This window comes from Artibeus jamaicensis, unplaced genomic scaffold, assembly GCF_021234435.1.
Source record: "Artibeus jamaicensis isolate MK-2021 breed Jamaican fruit bat unplaced genomic scaffold, CSHL_Jam_final contig_332, whole genome shotgun sequence".
In the NCBI taxonomy this organism is placed as follows: domain Eukaryota; kingdom Metazoa; phylum Chordata; class Mammalia; order Chiroptera; family Phyllostomidae; genus Artibeus; species Artibeus jamaicensis.
The window spans coordinates 26,988,505-27,009,630 of NW_026521788.1; the positions used below are offsets into that span (position 1 = coordinate 26,988,505).

General features: G+C 40.9%; 1 protein-coding gene and 1 non-coding gene across 2 annotated transcripts in view; both read left to right on the forward strand.

Annotated features, from left to right (window-relative positions):
* LRMDA (leucine rich melanocyte differentiation associated) overlaps positions 1 to 21,126 on the forward strand; it is a 1,094,096-nt gene that overhangs the window by 248,958 nt on the left and 824,012 nt on the right. The window lies entirely within an intron of this gene.
* LOC119038210 (U4 spliceosomal RNA) lies at positions 19,616 to 19,750 on the forward strand. The gene has a single exon (XR_008391366.1). It is a non-coding gene; the product is annotated as a U4 spliceosomal RNA (small nuclear RNA).

Below are 21,126 nucleotides of genomic sequence, written 5' to 3' on the forward strand. Positions count from 1 at the left end.
TTCCTGCTGGGTCAAAGAATGATGCTTAGACAAATGTTTTTGAAATGTTCAGAATGTTCAGTGATAAGGAATCTTCTAGACAGCAAAGGTTTTGGTTGATGTCACTCCCAGGTGTGGTGGGGGACTTTAAAGCCCTTTAAAAATGTGTTCTCTTTCTGGATAAAGGATCTCAGGTTCCCTGCTTTGACTCCAGGCTTAGCTGTATGTTTGACCAGCACCTACACTGCTTTCTTGGTCTTGCTCCATTATGGGACATTTGACTTAAGGAAGGTGTTTTCTTTGATTTCAGGAAGTGAATTGCTTAGATTTCTGCACAAGCTTTTCCATTTGTGCTTGGGACTAACTTGTATCTAAATGGAAGCTGCATGAGATGTTGCAGGACAAATTTCTTATACTAAAGATACTTTGGATGAAAATGACTTCTGGGATCTCTTCCAATTGTAGTGGTGTTTTCTCCCGCCCATTTTTATTCTCTCCAGTTCCCATTTGGAAACACAGACAGTGGAGGAGGAAGGCTCCCTTTTCACTGTGAACTGTTTCTTTCTTTTTGCATCTGGCTGCCTCACATCATCTCCCTGTAACAGGCAGACACAAATTCACTGTTCCTCTTCATTTCAAAGGCAACATTTGGGGTTGTCCATAGAACTTCTGTGTCCTCCTAAGGGGTGTCTTTTCCTTGTCTCATGATGGCATTTGGCAGTGAATGGTCACACCTCTATTTGTTTTGGTTACTTACTTACATTTTCACCTTCTTTTCTGTTTTTTAACCCCCCCCCAACCATTTCTAAATGACTCCTCTCTGAAGTAATAACCCAAAGGAGTAGTTTCCCACACTCCGTCATTATAGTTTTGCAATCAAAGAATGGCTTCAAAACCAGGCCCCTGCTCCACCTGCCTCCCCACTGCGGGGAGTGTGGCTCTTCATGTTCCCATCTGCCACCTAAGGCCCCACCGTGCTTTACGCCGGCATCTAGTACTCCAGAAAGCCCAAGCTGTGAGAGCCTTGAGATTTTGTCCTGTGGTACCACCAGCTCTAGCTTTACTAATATTTGCATATTTACTGCATTAGAGCCAGTAATAAAAATATCATGGCATATTAACTTTTAATTTCCTCAGATTTATGAGGAACACCAAAAAGAGCATGCTGTCTCTGGAATGTGTTGGAGGAAAGAAGTCTGTCTGTCAGAAAATGTATTCGTTTCCATAGGAATAGTACCAGTGCCCTATGCTACGTGGAATTTAATTTGTTGCAGGACATTTTATTCCTCCCAACCTTTGTGTTTGTTAATGGCTTAATTTACAGACCAAGTGGAGGCTTAGATATTCTTGGTATGGCGGTATGCTAACGGAGAGATGTTGGCTGGTTGTCAGAATTTCCATGTGAGTCAGTGTCCTGAATCTGGAAGAGGGATGTGGACATTTTCATGAATATTTGAAAAATATAGCTTACAGATGTCCCAGGTTAAAAGTCATATATAGAGATGAATTAAGGTTTAAAAAATAAAGACCCATTCATTTTTAATTGTTGGGCTTTCCTCAGTTATTTTATTAAAGAAAGCACAGTTTAGCGAGTCCACAGTGTATATTTTCCTTTAGTCTGAGTAGGTACCTAAAAATGCATATGGAATGAATGGATCCCTGTTGACTAAGGGCAGTGAGACCCTTCATCTGAAAAGTGATCAGTCAAGCCCACAGAGGAAACCCCACTTGGACACTGATTATTCTTATTCATTGTTTTCTGTTTTGTCCTCCTCTGATATCGGAGAAGCAGCAGAAATATTGGAGGAACAGATACTACATAATGATTAGCAGTGTGGATTTGGGCCTATAGTCTTAGCTGTGGCTAACTACCCACTGAATGAAAAACACCTCCTGAACTAAAAATTAGACCATATATCCTTGTTCCCAAGAGGTCATTTTATTGGCAGTTGTATTTTTATTTGTCATATTATTTTGTTTTGTTTTGTTAGTCAGTTTATATGTGATTAATGTGGTTAAATAAAAATGTGGGAGAAACAAAACTTATTTTTGCCTCCCATATTTATTTTGGTTTAATTAGATGGCAAAAAATCAATATCATATAACTGAAAATTCTTGTTGTAAAATGTGGTGTTTGTCTCCCAAAGATAAATTATGTAATAGATAAGATCTACTTAGACATGGAAGAAAAGAGTTACATACACACACATATATACAAGGTGGGGCAAAAGTAGGGTTCCAGTTGTTTGTATGTAAAATAATATAAGTAATTAATTAATAATACAGGAATAAACTCTGTGTTTCATGTACTCACAACTGCAAACCTACCTTTGCCTCACTCTGTACATCCATACACACATGTCCATACACACATGTACACAGACCCATACATATGTATAGAATCACACATACATGTAGATGCACACATACACACACTTGTAAAATAGACATGTTTCTATGTACATGCCATCATAATTCATTATCTAAGCTAGCAAGCTTTATTAATAATTATTCCAAAGTAATGGATATAAATTAGGACTCTTTGAGTCAGCATGGGAAGCATAGTGACCTACTTATATGCAATAATTCACTGTCTTCCAAGATGACAAGAAGCTCTTAAGAAGATTGGTTACTCTGTGCCAGGGGTGTTAAGCGTTTATTCCTGTGCCATCAGTGAGGAAAAGTTTAGTAAAGACTTCACATTCCTTAATAGAATTAGTCACTTTCTGCTGAGACATTGAAGCTAATTCTGATGATCTAATCTGTAGAACTGGCAGCATTATTAACAGATTTGCCTCTATCGGTTTTCTCCAGAAGTCTTCATTGTTTGCATTTTTTATAGAGGTAATTTGATTTTTATTAATATAAGTAATAGAGAAGTTTGGCAACTGAGTACTCCACAGACATGCTGTTTCCTCTTTTTCGTTTACTTTTCTCTTGTTAATGTCATCAAAACGTTGACAGCTGCATAACTCTTTTTAAAGCATTCATAACCTGACAGATATTACAGATATTTGTCATTTTACTTCCAGTAAGTGACAGCTGAAATTAGCTTTTTGCAATATTGGAAGATAGTGTGGGTGTAGTGAGTCCAGTCAAATTTGTATCACATTTCTTTAATGTAAAAGTGATTTTGAGCCTTGTTAAGGACTGAGGACAGGAAAGAGGTGGGGAAAAAAGCCCGTAATCTTTAGTCCTGGGCTGCACTGGCAATTAAACTGGCAGGACAGTGGTGCCTCACAGGGCTGGCAAGTCTCCGTGATGAAAGAATCCTTGAATCATGCATCTAATGCTCCAATCCTGCCATGGTGTCTTTCAACAGAGACTCTTCCTTGTCTGAGTGGAACCTCTAGAAGTGGAGGTTCAGTCCTTTTGAAAAAATCCAGTATGTCTGTAGATAGCACTAAATGTTTGAAACCTATTTCTTTTCCTAAAAACATCATATTTATTTTTAGAGAGGAAGGGAAGGAGAAAGAGAGGGAGAGAAACATCAGTGTATGGTTGCCTCTCATCGGGCCCCCACTGGGGACCTGGCCCACAAGTTGGGTTTGTGCCTTGACTGGGAATTGAACCAGCAACCCTTTGGTTTGCAACCCACATGCTCAATCCACTGAGCTATACCAGCCAGGCTGAAACCCATTTCTTATGTTAAGCTTAAAGCTTTTACTTTATCATTTCTACCCACTAGTCTTGACTCTCCTCTACTGTGGTTATAGATCCTAACCCAGTTTTTCTTTTTTCCCTCATTCTATTTTATTCTGTAACCACCACGTCTCCTCTCAGGAAGTTTCAGTTTATCCATTTTCAAGGATAAATCCTACTCCTTCTTTGGATTCTATTTAGATTTTCCTAGCCCACGATAATTTCTCTTCCTTTGGAAATCTGTTGCATATTCTGTCTGGATGTTTTTAGTTGTGAATCACAGAGGTAAAAAACCATACCTCCAATTGTCTTAAGGACAAAAAGAGTCAGTGTTGGCTCTCACTGTAGCAGTGGTTTCAGGGAAGGGATGAGCCAGAAACAGTCTTGTTCTCTCTCCATTTCTCAGCAGCTCTTCCTCGTTATTGGGGGGCTTTGCTCCACTGCAAGGTGGCTGCGCATGGCTATTAAGACTATATATGTTCTGGTTCAAAGCCAGCAGGGTAAAGTTCAGTTCACTTAGACTTGAACGAAATTCACCAAATTGAGTCTCATTGGCCAAATAAGTCTAAAAGGAGTCTGCAATTGACTATTTGTGTCTTCCCAAAATTCATATGTTGAAATTTTAACTCTCGATGTGATAATATTAGGAGATGGGAGCTTTGGAAGGTAATTAGGCCACAAGGGTGGCAATTTCTTGAATGGAATTAGTGCCCTTATAAAAGGGACTCCAGAGATCTCTCATACTTTCTCTTTGCCATGTGAGGATATGATAAGAAGTCAGCAGTGTGCAGACTGGAAGAGGACCTTCACTAGAACCTGACCTTACTTGGCACCATGATCTTAGATGTCTTGCCTCCAGAACTGTGAGAAATAAATGTTTCTTGTTTAAATCAAATCTGTGGTAATTTATTGTAGCAAACTGAATGGACTAAGGCAGGATTATATTCTATTCTTTAACCAGCTACTGTGGCCAGGGGGCATGGATTTTGCTTATGGGATTAAGCCTGTTGGACCATGTTCTGGAATAGGAGAATGAAGTTATTTGCATACCAACCAAATGTGGGGAAATCTAGGAAGATGTTAGAAAGAAGGTAGGAGAGCTGGATAAAAGGAAGATAGCCACAATCGTCTAGTTCATATGACTTGTTAATATGGCTATTTTATATGCATATTACTGGTTATCTAACCATTAACACATCATAACAGACTAAAAGTTCCTTAAGAACAGGAACCTTGTAATGCTGGTTCAAATTTTTTTAAACCTCTCTTCCCACCTCTCAAGTGCATCTCACACCTCCTTACCTACTGTGTATGCTCATCAAGAATGTTGGATCACTTTTTTCCTTTGGTAGCTAATAATGTTAACTAGAATGAAATAGCCAATAAAATAAAATGCCCAGTAATTCCTTCAGCTACCATGAGGAAGTAGGTAGGACAGGAAGATAATAAAATTAAAGTTTAAATTAAGTTATCATCATGGAGTATCTCTCGCCCATTCTTATTCAGGTATGACTTAATCACAAATTGGATATGCTTTACGATCTTCAGTTAATCTGCTGGTGGGCACCGCGAAAACATTTTTTAGGGGGAAATGGTCCTGTCCTGTTAGCATGTTAAATGTGTTGTTAATGAAATTGGAAATTCGAGACCAGTATAGATTTATCATAGGTGGTGCTGCAAGAAGCGAAAGCAATATTAACCTTTTGTTGATTTGAAGTCATTTTATCTTATGCTCAGGAGCCCAATTAACATTATTGATCTGAGTCATACTCATCAAGATCAACTTATTTTTTGTTAATTTCCTTCAGCGCAGCGAGAGCTGAAACCAAGCACAGAGGATTTGAGAGGGAATGATTGATTTGACCATGAAAAGCATGTTTTGTACCATAATCTCATTTTAATGCTTCAGTAGTTAAGTTGTACCAAATTGCTTTTGATGGAGCAATTGTTTTCTGGTTGGTATTCTGCTTAGGACTTACATTGGTCAGCTATTTCCTCAATAATGTTGCTTAAGAAACCACCCCATTTATTTTCTTGCTCATGTTCTGCAGGTTGACTGTGGTATGACTGATCTGGTCTGGGTAGCTCTGCTCCAGGTGGCAGGGCACCTGGCTTTGACCCCAGGCTGCAAGTTGGCTTCAGGTCTGTTCAATGCATGTTTGTTCTGAGGCTTAGATGGACGGAGTAGAGGCTGCCTGAAGCCCCTTCTGGTAAATCATTGACTGCAAGAGCCAAGACAAGTTGCAGTGTGATGTAAGCACATGTAGGGCCTCTGCTCACATTACACTGCTAAATTCATTGGTTCCAGCAAGTCTCATGGCTAAGACCAGTATCAGTGGGCCAGAGAAGTAAACTCTGCCCGTGGTGGGGTAGTCAGGGAATGACTGCTAGCTGTGCAATAATCCAAATTATCATGGGCCCTCTGGTCTTTGCATTTTTAAGTCAGAGTGTTTAGGTCAGTTATTTGTCCCATTATCATCATGCTATCAAACTGATTGCCTGGCCTACATGGGGAGATAAAGGTTCTGAATTTCACCTACAATTCACCATATGGAAAGAACCACTGCTTCAAATTGTGAGCTCCTCAAGGGGAAAGACAGCATCCCATTTTCTGTTGGATTCCAAAGGAACTGGCACATAGTGGGTCCTCGGTATTGTGTGTATATATGAGTGAATGAATAATGAATAGCAATGACTTCCTAGAACAGTTAAATAAAACCAGAATGCATGATAGAGTGCTTAAATAAGGTTAAAGGTTTTTAAAAGAGTTAAAGCAACAACCTGAAAAGTAAGATATGCACAAATATATACACACAAATATATGCATGTGTATGTGTGGACATAAGTATATATGTGTGCATTTTGACACTGTATATTACATAGTATATACATACTTACTATTTTGTTTAATTTATCTGATAACCCTAACCCTGTGAAGAAGGACATTAGTGATCAGAGAAGCTAGATTTTTCAAAGACCAAACACCTAGAAAGAGTTGCAGGTAGGATTCAAACCTCAGGTGTCTAACTCCACACCAAATTTTTCGTATTGGGGCTGCTTCTCAGAAGTGGAGAGTGGATTTTTATTTTCTTCCTTACAAGGACTTTCCTTTTACCTTGATTCCAACAGTTTGACTCAGCGAAGCATCAATTCCCCTGAGACTGGTCTGTTATAAGTGGACACGTGGAACTTAAGAAAAAATGGAGCACATACAGGAGATAGAGGGCTGCTTTCCCTTTCCATTTGAAATTAATGTTCACTGTATAAAAAACATAAAGCATATCCATCCCCAGGGATTCGCCTGACATTTTAAAACTTTCATCTGCTTTAATTCACGATGTTCAGGGAGGGGATTTACTCATAGCTGCGCTCTGGTGGCTAGTTGGCTGCTGTGTGCATTTCTTGTCTTTGCCAGGGTGAGACTTCTCGAGGCCTGAAGAAATTATGTAGCTTCTTTAGCTCCTTCTAAAAACAATAATGGGCCTATTCAGATTTTATCTGTAATTTTACTTTGTTGTTGAGCAGTATTAATAATGCCGTTGTAAACCAGGCCAGGGCAGCACTCACTGAATTTTCTAGGCTTCGGTGATAGGATAAATAGCTGCTCACAGAGCACAAAGGGGAATGTGTAGGTAGTCTCAGTGTAAGTTAGACATGCTCGCCTGGATTGGAGCTGCGTTAATATCACATCTTGCAGATTTGGCAAGCGCTTTAAGAGTCCTGTATTTCAAGCCCGTTTTTATAGAAACTTGCTGCAGAACTGGGCAGGATTAATCATGGCTGATATATATCACACTTAGTACAGTATTAAATTCTAGCAATGGAACGATGCAAAACCAGTTCATAACCTTATAAGAACATTGCGTGCTACAGTACTCATAGAGAAATACTGTATATCCAAATTAATGGGGAATAAAATGTCCTGCACTCTGTTCTGGGTGTCAGGCAAGGTTCCTGGGTAGTGTTTGTTTCCTCTCCTTCACCCTACATGAAAGGTGGAGGAGGCAGGCCTGTGTCTTTTTGGAGTTTATTACCGAGGTGGCCTTGTGTATGTGGAAGGGGCCTGCTCTAGGCATCTCTGGCTTGGCAGACACCTAAGAAGGTCTTCCTTCATTCTTGAAAGATTGATTTCACACCTGCTATATGCTAGACACAGTGCTAAGCATGGGGATTACAAAGTGCCAGTGATCCAGTCCCTCCCCTTGTGGAGCTGCTTCTGAATGGGTCTCAGCCCGCAGGGAGGGGTTCATTGCCATTCTGTAATGCCCTTCCCTACCCCCAGTTTATAGATTTTTATGATTCTTACCAGGGTAGACATATACATAATTTTAAGGATATTTGGAGACTGGTTTTAGTACTAAGAAATAAGAAGTAAGAAGTTTTGCCTCTCCAGTTTGGCTGAAATATTTTGTTAGGTGATGGTATGTTAAAATATAAATTAGACAGCATTGTGAGGGATTATCAGTGTCTTCTCTACTCGCCCCCAAAACTATCAGCCAGTGAGAGAAATGCTAAAATAGATTTACATGAGGGACCTTGTAATCTCTTGTAAATGAATAGAATCTGTAGGCCGAGTTAGGTCAAAGGATCTCTCTCATGTCTAGGATTTGAGACATGTAATGGTTGGAATTGTTATATCTTTTACGTCTGCCTGGCTTCTTTTTTCAGTAATTGTCATCAAAATGAATTTTACCTTCGTGGCAATTTTATAGGGGGCCCTGCCTTTAATTTTAGATTTTACTATGGAAAAAAAGCTAATAGTAAGAAAGTTCTTAGCCCAGTTCTCCTAAGTCTTATAAAAAATGAGCAAAGCAGTGACTTGTGGGTTTGCAATGGCCACGTGACTCAAACCATTGCCTATGAAGTGGCTTTAGGATGCAGATGCTTATTAAAGGCTGTGCTCCAACCCACCATCAACTCTATTTCAGACTGGTTCAACTTTGCTTTCAACGTTCTTGTGACATTATCAGCTCCTACTTTAATTAGAGATGAAGCATTTCCCAGGGACTTTGGAACCTGCCATGTTGACATGTAAAGGGAAGAATGTGCCATAGAGAAATTATTTGGGGGCTAATGGCCCACCATGACCTGCCATGAAAAGGGTTCACGGCACATCATGGTTTGAAGCCTGTGGCTTCAGGCTTCCCAACTCAGTGAGGTTGCTGAAAGCAGAGGAGAAGTCAGAGGAGATGCTGTCTCTGGTCCCAGCAAAGAGAACATGTTTCCCACTCTCTCCCAAGTTCTTCCTCATTACTTTGCCGGTGCGGTTGGGCATCTGTATTTCTTGACAGGCCCTCTACTTATTTACATAATAAACGCCTACCAAACAGTCGTCATTTTTTTCTTTTTCCCTGTTCAGTTTTGAAATTGGACCTTTTTTCATTCTAGTAGTTAAGCAAGTCACTTATATGTAATTTTCTCATCTTTTTTGAGTTCAGATAGCACAGACACCGAGTTTGCCAGACATAGAGATAGTGCGGCCATGCCCTGCTTCTGGGGTTGTTACTATATACATAATGATACCAGTAACTGGAAAGATGCTTTCAGACATTTTAGCTAGAGGCTTAAAAAGTATGTCTCACTGCATTCAGAAATGTTTTGAGAAAATATGTTTCTCCTCAAGGATTTGAAATTATAGACAGTTGTCCTGGCTTCTGAAGGACAGGTTCACTCCCCAAGTGGCTCTTCAAATGATGGTCAATATGGGCAGTGACATTTCGGTCCAGAGGTCACTATGTGGCTGGGAGGGTTTCAACCTACTTGCTCAAGTACTTGGAGGGACACCTCCTTAGATAAAGAGGAAGGGCCAAGTGAGTTCTCCAGGCTGCCCCATGTGTCTGGCCACCCCATTGATCCATCTATCTTCTCACGTGTTCTTTGAGAGCTTGTTGATCTCCAGACACTAGGGGAAGCAAGATAAGTAAGATGCAGCCTCTGACTTGGGGTCCAAGGTTCCAAGCGGTATATAAAGAATTTCAGTATCATATGGTAAGGCTATGATGGAGGTAAGTGTAATATATTTGCAGGGGACATATTGGCTAGAGGAAGACTGCATAGCTTTGCAGTAGAAGGACAGTTTGATCTGGATCTTTAATGAGAGATTGGACCATAGAAAACAAACTAGTAAGCAAATAACGACAACCACAAAAACAATAACATTCATAGTTAAGATTTGCTGGTGGCTTACGACATGCCAGGTACAGTTCTCAGGGATTTACATGCATCATCTCATTTAATCCTCATACCGAACACACAGAGTAGGGCCCCTGGTCATCTCTGTTTGACAGATGAGGACCTTGAGGCACAGAGTGATACAGGGAAATTTGTTCAAGGGCACATAGCTATGAAATAGAGCTGGAATTTGAACCTGAACAAGCTGGAAGTCTAGAATGCTGTGAAAAGTGCATTCTCAGCTGAGGGAACAGTGGGGTAGACAGGTGTGAAAGAGCCTGGCCTCAGGAGGACAGAAGGCCGGTGAGGATCGGGGGAGGCTGCGGCTCCTGGGTGCAGGAGAGGGTTAAAGGCTGACTGATGGGGAGGTGCTGGTGCAAGCGGGCAGGCAGCGGAGAGCTGGGGTGGGGAAGGCTGTGGCAGGAGGCCTGAGGAAAGTCTGCTTGCCCTCTCCGCCTGCCCTTTCAGTTATCCTTTAGGTCTCAACCCCCGAATTAAAAGCCCCTTAATTATGCTTGCTTTTCCTTCACCATGCCGGTTTACTTATAAAACTTACTTCCCAGCTCACTTGCCAACCAGATTGTGTGCTACGGAGAGAAGGGGCTATACCTACTCTGTTCAGTCTGTATTCTAATGTCTAGTGCCTACCACACAATAGGTACGCAATAAATATTTGTTGGCCAGCTAGCTGGATAGCTTTCAGAACCTTTATTTACTTTCCTCACCAATGGCTCTTCTGCTGTTTATTTTCATAGTATCATATCCTCCCCATCTTCCATAAACCAAGTTCCATAACCCTTATGCCATCTTCATGTAGGAGGTATTCAAGTAATAGAAAATATTTTAGCGAAAGGAGTATTTTTCCTCCAGAAGCTTAGACTCAAACTAACATATGTGTAATAAGAAATCGCTTTTTATTTGTAGGTTTTCTCCAACCAGCGTATCAGACCATAACTCGTAGGTAACAAGAAATAGTAAAAATTACTGTGCAGCAGTAGGCTCCACATAACTGGAGAAACAGAGGATTTGGGGAATTACTCATAGGTCCCACTTCATCTTAGGTAGATTCTTGAGAGGTGGCTAGCAAGGTATTTTAGGCTGTCATGATTCTTTCAGGCTCTCCTTTTTCAGGTCCTTTGTAGAAAACAAGTCCATGCTATTGCTTCTGTGTGCATGTGAGTCACGAAGTGATGGATGAAATACCTGTCCCGCAATTGATGGAATGGCCAGCCCATGCTCTCAGAACCTCCTCTGGCAGGAGTCCTGTGCCTTTCTGGGTGCCTGGTGTTCAGGTTCTGTGTGAGGAGTGTGTGTGTGTGGCAGACCTGAGACCTCTTATTCTGAACTGATTCACTACTCACACCAACTGGAGAGGGGGCCTTGCTGGAGACCTCTCTGAAATGCATCTGTTCATCATCCTAATGGAGACATGCGTCTGTCCTGCGATGAGGGGCTTTCCAGTCTGTCATTTTCATCAGGAATGACTGATGAGCTGCTGTTAGGAGAGAAGCCTTCTATACTGGTCCCTTCAGAGCCTCAGCTCGCCAATTCCCTAGCCTCTGCAACTGGCCCTGGGTGTGAACAGGTGATGACAGAGCCACAGAACCTTCGTGTTCAGTCCTTGGGTGGCACTGAATCAGTGGCTTTCATTTCTTGACTGTGACTAACCTTAATGAATATATTTCCTATTACAGCTTGCATGCGCACATATACTTACATACCTGAATCAGAAGTGTCAAAAAACAATATTTACCCTTACTATATTCAGTGTACTGTGATATGTTATATTCTGTTAAAAATGCTGGGAGCACCCTGGAATTTGATTTCACATGCAGCTACATTTTGCAAAATAGTGGCTAGGTCTCCCAGCTTTCATCAGATCTCGTTCTGAGTGGGACCCTGCTACTCTCCTTTCATGGAGGAGGAAGAAATCGTTTTGTGGGATCCTGGCGTCATACAACTACTTAGTGGCAGAGCTGGGGCTATAACCCAGCTAGATTTTGATCTAGTATCTTTACATAAATATATATAACTTAAAATATAACTTTATTTTCTGTCTGTGCATATTTCAGGTTTCTTTCTGGTTAGGTATAGAGTGGCAAATTAATAATATATAGGTATGTACACCCTATACTTTCCTGCCTGGACTCAACTCACACCCTCTTTCTCTTTGCAGAAGGCTTTTAGCTCTTGGCCAGGTGATTCAGCCAGTCTTCAAGTTGTGTGTGTTGCACACCCAGAGGCAACACGCCATGTTACCACTGCCCCTAACTCGTGGTACAAAGTGCGTGTGGTTCCTGTCTTCAGGCAGCTTACCTTCAAATTGGGGTGACACGGCAGGGCTTCATTCTTGCAGTAGAAACACAGACAGATAAACAGGATAACTACAAATCTGCTTTGGAAAAGAGGGTATACCCCAAGATTTTCCTCCCTGGTCAAAAACAGTCAGGTTTTGTAGCAAGGAAGCTTAAACCTGTGATCACAAGAGGAGAGAGAGGTGCTGGAGACACCTGCCTTCGGTCTGAGTTTGGGAGGTACAGCATCCTGGTATTTCTGCCTTGACCTCCCTTCTCCATGGGCTCCAGGCTCCATTGTTTCTTTTTTTTTTTTTTTTTTTTTAATTTATCTTTAGAGGGGAAGGGAAGGAGAGAGGGAGAGAAACATCAATGTATGGTTGCCTTTTGTGCGTCCCCTGCTGGGAACTGGCCTTCAGGGAACTGGTCTGCAACCCAGGCATGTGCCCTGACTGGGAATCGAACCGCGATTGTCTGGTTCGCAGGCCCACGCTCAATCCACTGAGCTACACCAGCCAGGGCTTCCATTGTTTCTTATAGGACCCAAATCTATCTCCTTTTGGCAGGAGGTGGTGCCTGCCAAGTCCAGATATGGCAACTGAGTTTTGCAAGCTGAAATTTGAAATACCCAGTCTAAAAATATGGGCACAATGGGACAAGATATTTAATATTTGTCCGATTTCAACAAATCTGTAAAATATGCTTTGTGTTTCTCACCCCCTCCTCACCTAAGTTCCCTACCTTCAGCTGTCTGCGGCCATGGTGAGTGTGACCAGCACAGCTGGGTCGATGGCTGGGGCATGATGGAGATGTGGTGGAGCAAGGAGAGAGGCAGGGGACTGCCCTGCGATCACCACTGTGCTTGTCAGTTGTCTCAGCTCCACCTCCTGCAGGTTGGCCACGGCAGTTGAAGGAATTCTCCTGTAATGCCTTATTTTATGGCTTGGGATCATCTGCTTTGATTCTGGCCTTGGGCTACGGTTACCTGTGTATTGGAATTTGTGACAGTGGATGCCCTGCCTTGTGTTCGCCCTGCCCTATTCAGGAGCATTAAGCCACGTCCTCCTTTGAAATGCAATAGGCAGTTCTGTTTTTGCCCATCACTCCTACTGCTGGCTGAGTGGCGCAGAGGGACCCCTTTCTGTAATATAGAGCTGTAGCTGGTGTAATTCTGATTTAGAAAAAACAGCTTCACTTGGAGAGAAACATTAATTAGATGCAAAGAGGGAGTTATTTTATCCTTCCGGTTGGGGAGAGAGGAGAGTGAGGGAGAGAAAAAAGTACCGCAAATAAATTATCTCCTATTTGTGCAATGTTTTATGCTTGTCAGCTGTCTGTTGCCAGAGAACCACCATGTAGCTAAATACTTGTGACACCTTGCCCAATCAAAGTATAGCAAAAGGATGTTATGGGAGCCTCTTTGTGACAACCTGTGCTAGTTTACATTAGCTTAACCAATCGCTTTTTCCTCTGTGCTTGTAGAAATTTGTTAAATTAATTCAGTTGCAATTAGCAGATTTATGGGAAAGTACCCTGTTATCCTTTAATTGGAGAGCATAAAACTACAAACTGAATCCGCTAGTTCTATTTGTGTAATAGGCAATCTATCTACGACAAGATTTGATCGATGGAGTCGTATGATGCCCTTGCCTTGTTTTATATTGGCTGTCAGCGCTTAACTGGGACTGAAGTATCTGGGTAACAAAAATTGATATAATGACTTAATGCGCCTTATTCTCTTTGAGCTACATCAGTTTAGAGCACTTCTGAGAGAAAAATGTCTGGAAAATATCAGGGAGTCATTTATCAACCTGTTTTCATTAGCATACTGCCTAGCTCTGGCAAGGATTTGAATAAAAAAAAGCAGGATGGTACAATTTATTTCAGGCTCCATATTTCTTGGATGAAAGGAGACTTCTAATAAAAGGAAAATACAGAAAGATGCTTTTTCTAGCTGCTTTTTCCCCTAACTAAAAACCCTACCCCCAAAGCTTTTTTGTTTGTTTGGATTTTTTGCTGTTAATATTCTGGAAAACATACCCCTGTGAAGGTAATTAGAAAAGTAATGCAAAATGCACAGTGGTTATGAAATGTAGAGAAAAAATGTTTAACAGCAACAAAAATTAACCGTAAACACCCAGGTGTGTTGTGGGTATGTGTCCGTCCGTCTCCGTTTGTTTGCCTCTGTTGTACGTGTTTGTGTGTTTGTACAAAAATGCACAGTTAGTGAACATGGAGAGAAGTTCTCTGCATATTGTGGGCGTTTAGTAGCATTGAAGGATTTAAGAAAGTTAAGATACAGAGTTTTTAGCTTTCTGGAGTTGGAGCTGAGAGGAAATAGAAACAGATCGAAATGTTTGTACAGTGGGTAAAATGCATTTGGTATGTGGAGTCATTTGTCCTACCCACCATGGGATGCGAACCACAAGAGGTAATAATAACCGAAAGGCAGTTGCACGGGAGTGAGTCCTTTTTTGCATGAAATTTTTATGCATCAGTCAGCCTGCATACAGTGCGCCTAATGTATAAAATAAATTGGTGCATAAATCAGATTAAGAGCAGCATGTTGCCAACTTTTGCATTTGCACACAGGAATTCAATATGGATATGGAGAAATTCCCATTTTTTAAGTCTCTAATAGGGTACAGGGAATCTCTCAGGTAGATGTTGCATACAGGGACGTTTTATTCACTTATCTCCCCCACTTCTCACCCTAATAACAACAGAAGCAGTGCCGTGGGTAGTAAGAGCAGCAGTGCGGGAGTTTTGTGATGCCAGCTATATATGGAGGGTAGTGACACAGTATTTAAGACAATGCCCCAACCCTGTCTATAGCTCCTAATTATGGCAAGAAATTGGTGTGGCAATCGATAGTGATTTATGGTAGGGATAAGCAAGTGCACATTGCTCACATTGATCTGCATGTAAATTCCTTGACATAATAAGAAGTTATTACCAATGACAGTCGCTGTCTGACTGCTAATTCATCGGCACATCTTTCCATCAGTGAGAGCCACAGTGTCTGCACACTGGGGGCGAGTTGGCCCCACAGTTCGCCCATTGTAAGCCAGGTCCGTACATCTGGTACCCAACCAGTGGCTATTGAGTAGATGACAGTCGAGGTCACACTGACCGTTTCTCTGTCAAATAGCAGTTCCGTGATTAACCAGTAAGATAGGGGGTGTGTCTTGCTATTTTTAAAGCAAGAAATATCCTACAGGGGTTTGACTCTGTGTTAAAAAGTCATAAATAATTTCCATAAATATTTTATCTATTAAATTTATTTTCATTATACCATTTTCCCAAAAGGCCGAGATAGCGAATGATTTATCAATTGACTAAAATATAATTGCTTTTATTTTTACCCTTTTTTCTCTTATGGTTTTTGAAAGTTATACACATTTTAACCATCTAGCTTTTTTCACTTCTCAAATCTCATATGCATTTATATAGTTCTGCATTTCCACTGCCTCAGAGATTTTCTTTAAACAATTTAATCTGGAAGCTTGTATCTCTTCGTTCTTTTCTTTCCCCTTTCCCTTCTAACAAGGTCCTCACAAACTCATCCTTTATAGCTGTACCCTCTCCTCTTCTCTTCAGTAGTTCTTGTTAACTGACCTGGAGCCTTTTGTAATTCACATTCAGAGCCAAAGTAGAAGGTGGCCTGTCTCCTTTTCATCTGATTTTGGTGGGCAAACTGTCTCTACCTTAATCTGCAGTATTACATTATCTATAGCCATATTTTGTTTTTTAAAACATTTTGCCATGTCTTTCTATGGCCTGGCTATTTCTTTTTCCCTTATGAGTCTGCCATATCAGAGAGTTACTCATTGAACTAAAGTGTGATTTCTGTGTTCTTACGTTTTTTATTCTTATTGGAGATGGTTGTTGTTCTTTGCAGGAGACGCCTTGAGAAGTTGGAGTAATAGACATATACCCAGAAAAGTGAGTCATTAACTCCAGGGGTATGGTACCTGCTTTACCTGGAGAAATACAAATAGTTATAAAAACATGAGATTGTTTATTACAGGTAGTAAGTAGTGTGCAATTAAGTAAGAATAACAATAATTTTAATTTCAGACTGCCTGTTATGTTAATCAGGTCTGGCTAAGTTATGGTGCTGTAACAAGTAGCTCTAGAATTTATCAGGTATAAAACAATGCAGATGTATTTCTCACTATGATTCTTGTACATTGTGGGTTGACAGAGGGGCTCTGACCATTTTAGTCATGCAGGGACTCAATCTTGCAGAGCATTGACATTTTCAACACCGCTGGACACTGAGCCAAAGAGAGAGAGAGAGCTCTGAAGGGTCTTACATTGTTGTTAAGAAGATATACGGCAGCTCATTGTCACAAGGGCCCCATTTTTATCTTGTGACCCAAAGTAGGTAGACCTAGACAAATTTAGTAAACAATTTTAAAGGTATCGATTGGATATACACAATAGGTACTTATTAAAAACCTTTGAATATAAGAAAAGTGTGATTAGCCTCAATGGCACACAGCTTGGTGATGACTGAAGAGGTCTAGAAAAATTGAGTAAAAAATTTCTGGGAAAAAATGAGGTAGTTCAACTCTCTCACTTTTACTGAGGAGGAAAAGAGGTCTAGAGAGGGCAAATAACTTTCCCAAGATTATAGCCCTGGAAAGGAGCAAAATAGGGATGGAAACCCAGGTCTTTTTGCCTGGAATCCAACGTGCTTTCTTCTATCTCTCTCACCTGTAATCTTGGGAGCTTCAAGTGTTTGTGCAGACTGCTGTGAATCCTGTATGTGTTGGTCATGAAAGTCCTGATTTCCTCTCTGTTGACATCAGTCCTTCATTTGACAGTTTTTGCTTTGTTCAGGTGCAGCGGGCGCGCCTAGCTTCTTGGTTTACTCCTTCCAGCCTCCTTGACCACCATTGTATCGTTTTCCTGCAGATGGCATTTGATTAAGAATACAGTTTTACTTGATTTTTATTTGAAGTACCAGAATTTGAATGCGTGTTTCAAATTCCACAAACATGATGCAGAGTGTTTAGGGCGATGTTGAGACAATGATGGGATGTCTAGCAGAGTCAGTATAAGGAGGTGGGATCTGAAGGAACTCCACAGAGTGAAATGTTTATTGATGTATTTGTTCATAATATATACTCCTTCCCTACTTTTGAGAAGGTGAGGGAAATATGATTAGGTTTGGACGATGGTATGTTGTTCTATTTTGTTGTGACTCAGCAGAGTCAAAAGACAAAGTTCTGGTTGACAGGTCTGTCTACTGGTTCATTTTCTTAAACAAATTCAAGTTTTTATTTCAGACACCGAGGGCAAGGGCATTGACTCAGATTTTTAGACAGGGGCAGAAAACCTTATAATCTACTTGTTAACAGATAAGGGATTATACTTTTCAAATGATCTTCATAGTAGACCCAGATTGGACCTTCTTGTTCGAAGAGTATTAATTGTTTTCCTGTGGTTAGAATTGTGGGCATGAGCACTTAGCAGCAGGTGTATGTTAGAACTCACAGCCCGGAATTGTGGCATTGGGTTTGTAAGTGGCTAAACCATGTGAGAGGTATGGCAAAGGGTAGTGTGCCTGCAGGGCCTCAGAAAGGTGCTTTCGTGCTTGCGTGGAAGACCTGTCAGCTTTATGACTTTTGTGTGACCCTCATAATCTATTCAAAATTAAAAACAAAAGCTCAATAAAAGCTCACTGGCTACCGATTATATTCCAGGTACATGTGCAACCCCCATTCTCTCTGTATGTTATGTGTATGTGTGTGTATACACATATGTGTATGTATTTCTCATGCTCCATAGAAAGCCTTACCAAATAGGTATTGTTACATGACTAATGTCTGACTTCTTACTTGTGCTTATTATGTGTTCCTTGTTGTCTTAAGTGCTTTACATGAATTAATTCATTTCATCTCTACCACTACCCTCTGGAATACTCTTACTGTCCGCATTTTGAAAATGAGAAAACCGGAGTGGAAAGTCTAATGTTCCTGAGGTCCCATGGCTGGGATGTGATGGAACCATGGTCAAACCCAGGCAGCCTGGACTCAACTGGAGTTTGAACCACTCTGCTGATCCTCCCTCCTCACCTTTCCCATCGGTGAGGGGAGGACTTAGAGAGCAGTGGAGTGAGATTCAGTTATGAAATCAGAAGATTGAATTCAAATGCTGGCTCTGACACCTGCTCTCTGTGCTGTTGGGGCAACTCCCTTAGCCTCTCTCAGCTTCATTTCCCCTGTCGGTGTAAGGCACTCACTCACCCTTAACCCAGAAGCAATGGTCCTTAGAGTGAGGAGCTTGAGCCCAGCGAATATATCACGAGAACCACTGGCATGCTGGATGATGGTGTTAGAATTCTTTCCAATTTTTATAATCTAACACTGGGAAAAGAATAAACTAGATCAGTATTTAATATTTGGACTGCACTGGTGCCCTCTCTTGGTACAGGTGTCTACCGCATTAGCATGTGCCACGCACGGTGGGGGGGCCCCATCTCGGAGCAGGTCATGGTGCCACCTTACCTTCTTTTTTGGCTTCAGCATTTTGCAAGTTTAATTAGTCTCTGGCTACAAGGTGTCAGTGATGGGGTTAACTTTATTTAAAAAAAACTCTCAAATCTCAGAATTTATGTTATACTTTGTTATACTTTATGTTATACTTAATTATGAGTTGGGGATTGAATAAAAAATCTTTGGTTCCAACAGAGATTACTTGATTATGTCCCAATAAAGAACTCGAGAAGTATTTGTTTTTTAAAAATTATAATTATGTGCTCCCCATTTTTCTTTTACAAAAATTCAAGCTTGCCTAATTGCTTTCACTCCTAATGCCTGCCAGGTGAGAACATGCTTTTTGAAAGGGACTTATACTATGGAGAGAGCATTTTGAGAGCAGATGTTTGGAAAGGTTTCCATCATCATGTGAGCTCATTGCTAAAAGCTGTCTAGGTGTATCACCTATAAAAATGCTCATCTCTAAATACTATACAAATTCAGAAAAGGACTTTTCTAACCATTTAAGAAGTATTCTCAGGAAGGAATTCTAGCTGTGGCTGGTGTTGCTCAGTGGATTGAGCGCTGGTCTGTGAGCTGAAAGGTTGCTGGATTAATTCCCAATCAGGGCACATGCCTGGATTGCAGGCCAGGTCCTGGTTAGGGGTGTGTGAGAGGCAACTGGTTGATGTTTCTCTCTCTCTCTTTCTCCCTCCCCTTATATCTCTCTAAAAAGTAAATACAATATTTTAAAGAAGGAATTTTAGTAGGTTTTGAATCCATTTGTGAAAAATATAAAATTGCTGCATGTTCTGGATAATTGACATTAAGGACTGTGGAAATTTACCCACTGAATTTAAACAGCAATCTGAGCATGACTGGTTAATGAGATTGAAAAAGTGTACCATGATTTAATAAACTCAACCAGTGATCATTTTCTTTTCCTATGCACTATGGTACTGAATAATGGCTGCCCAGAGGTATGAGGTCCTAATCTCTGGAACCTGTGAATGTTACCTTATATTGAAAAAGGGTCTTTGCAGCTTTGCACAGTAATAGTATCATAGCCAGTGAGGTTTATCCAAGGCACAATTATTGCTAATTGAAAACTTTCCTAATACCCTGCCATGAGGACTTGAAAAAGGGTTTTTGCAGATATGACTAAATTGAGGATTTTGAGACAGTGAGATTATCCTGGATTATCTGGGTAGTCCCCAAATGCAATCACCTGTGTCTTTATGTGAGGGAGATCTGATGCAGACATGAGAGGAAAAAGTAGTGGTGATCAGAGAGGCAGAAAGATATTGCAGTGATGTGGTCACAAGCCAAGGGATGCCAGCAACCTGCGGAGGCTTGAACAGGTAAGGAACAGATTCCCCTCCAGTGCCTGTGGAGGGCTGGTGGCCCTGCCGACACCTTGATTTTGGCCCAGTGGTACTTCTGGCATTCAGAACTGTGACAGAATAAATTTTCTTTTATGCCAAAAGAAACTAGTATGTATTAAATAACTATTAAGACTATGATTCATTTATCAAAATCAAGGGTAAAATAAAGTGAAACTAGAACTGTACTTTTAAGTTGACTTTTCACAAAGTGTTGAGCCAGTAATTAAAAACATAGTGAGGTATAAAAATATAACATCTCTGTAATGAAAAATATTAATATATACTATATAAAATATATCTGTGTTATTGAGCTTAAGAGAATTTGACACTATTAATTAGTAGAATTACACTTAAAGTCTTTATATTTATTCCAACACTTAAAGTGCCTATTTTGTTAGTTTTATTAATGCATTGGTATAATGGTAAGTATGTATACTTTATAGATAGTTAACATATTGAGATGCATGATCAAAAGAATTTAAAGAAGTTTCTCTCTAAGGGATTATCGTGATGATGAAATGAGGTAAACGTGAAAATTCATGGGACATGGTAGTCATCCAATAACTACTTACCGAGTGAATGAATGAAAGTGCGGATGGATGATGGAGAAATGGAGAATCCTAGTTTAAGCTGTAGGCTTGGGAAGCATGGGTGTTGGTGGGGCTTAGCTGTGGGCCCAGGGGTACTTGGTTCCAGAACAGATGATCTTTTCACTTCGCCATCATCCTGGGCAGAAGCATGCTTGTTAGAAATATCCCCTTCACAATTTCCTGAAGAGTAGGTACCCTTTAGGAACCTGTGAATGTTACAAATGAGACTTGGCAGTGATCACGTAGGGCTGACATGTCCTCAGCATTGGGATGAGACGGAAGAGCCAGGGGGTGCCATGCAAGGGTTACCTGAGAAGACAGAAGGTTCCTGCCGTGGGTGTGACAGTGTTGGCCTGCGATGGTGGTGGTGGAGTTGGGAAGGGGATGTGGAGGCAGTTGTGCTGCACTGGGTGATGGGACTGCGATCAGCTTGCCCACAGGTCATCTGACAAGGCAGGGAGCTCTAGGCTTTTGCCTAAATGTGAGAGGCCATGAGGATCTGCCAAAGATAGAATCATAGAAGATTCATGAACATCAACTCCTCTTCCCCATGAGAAGTGTTGGAAGAAATAAAATT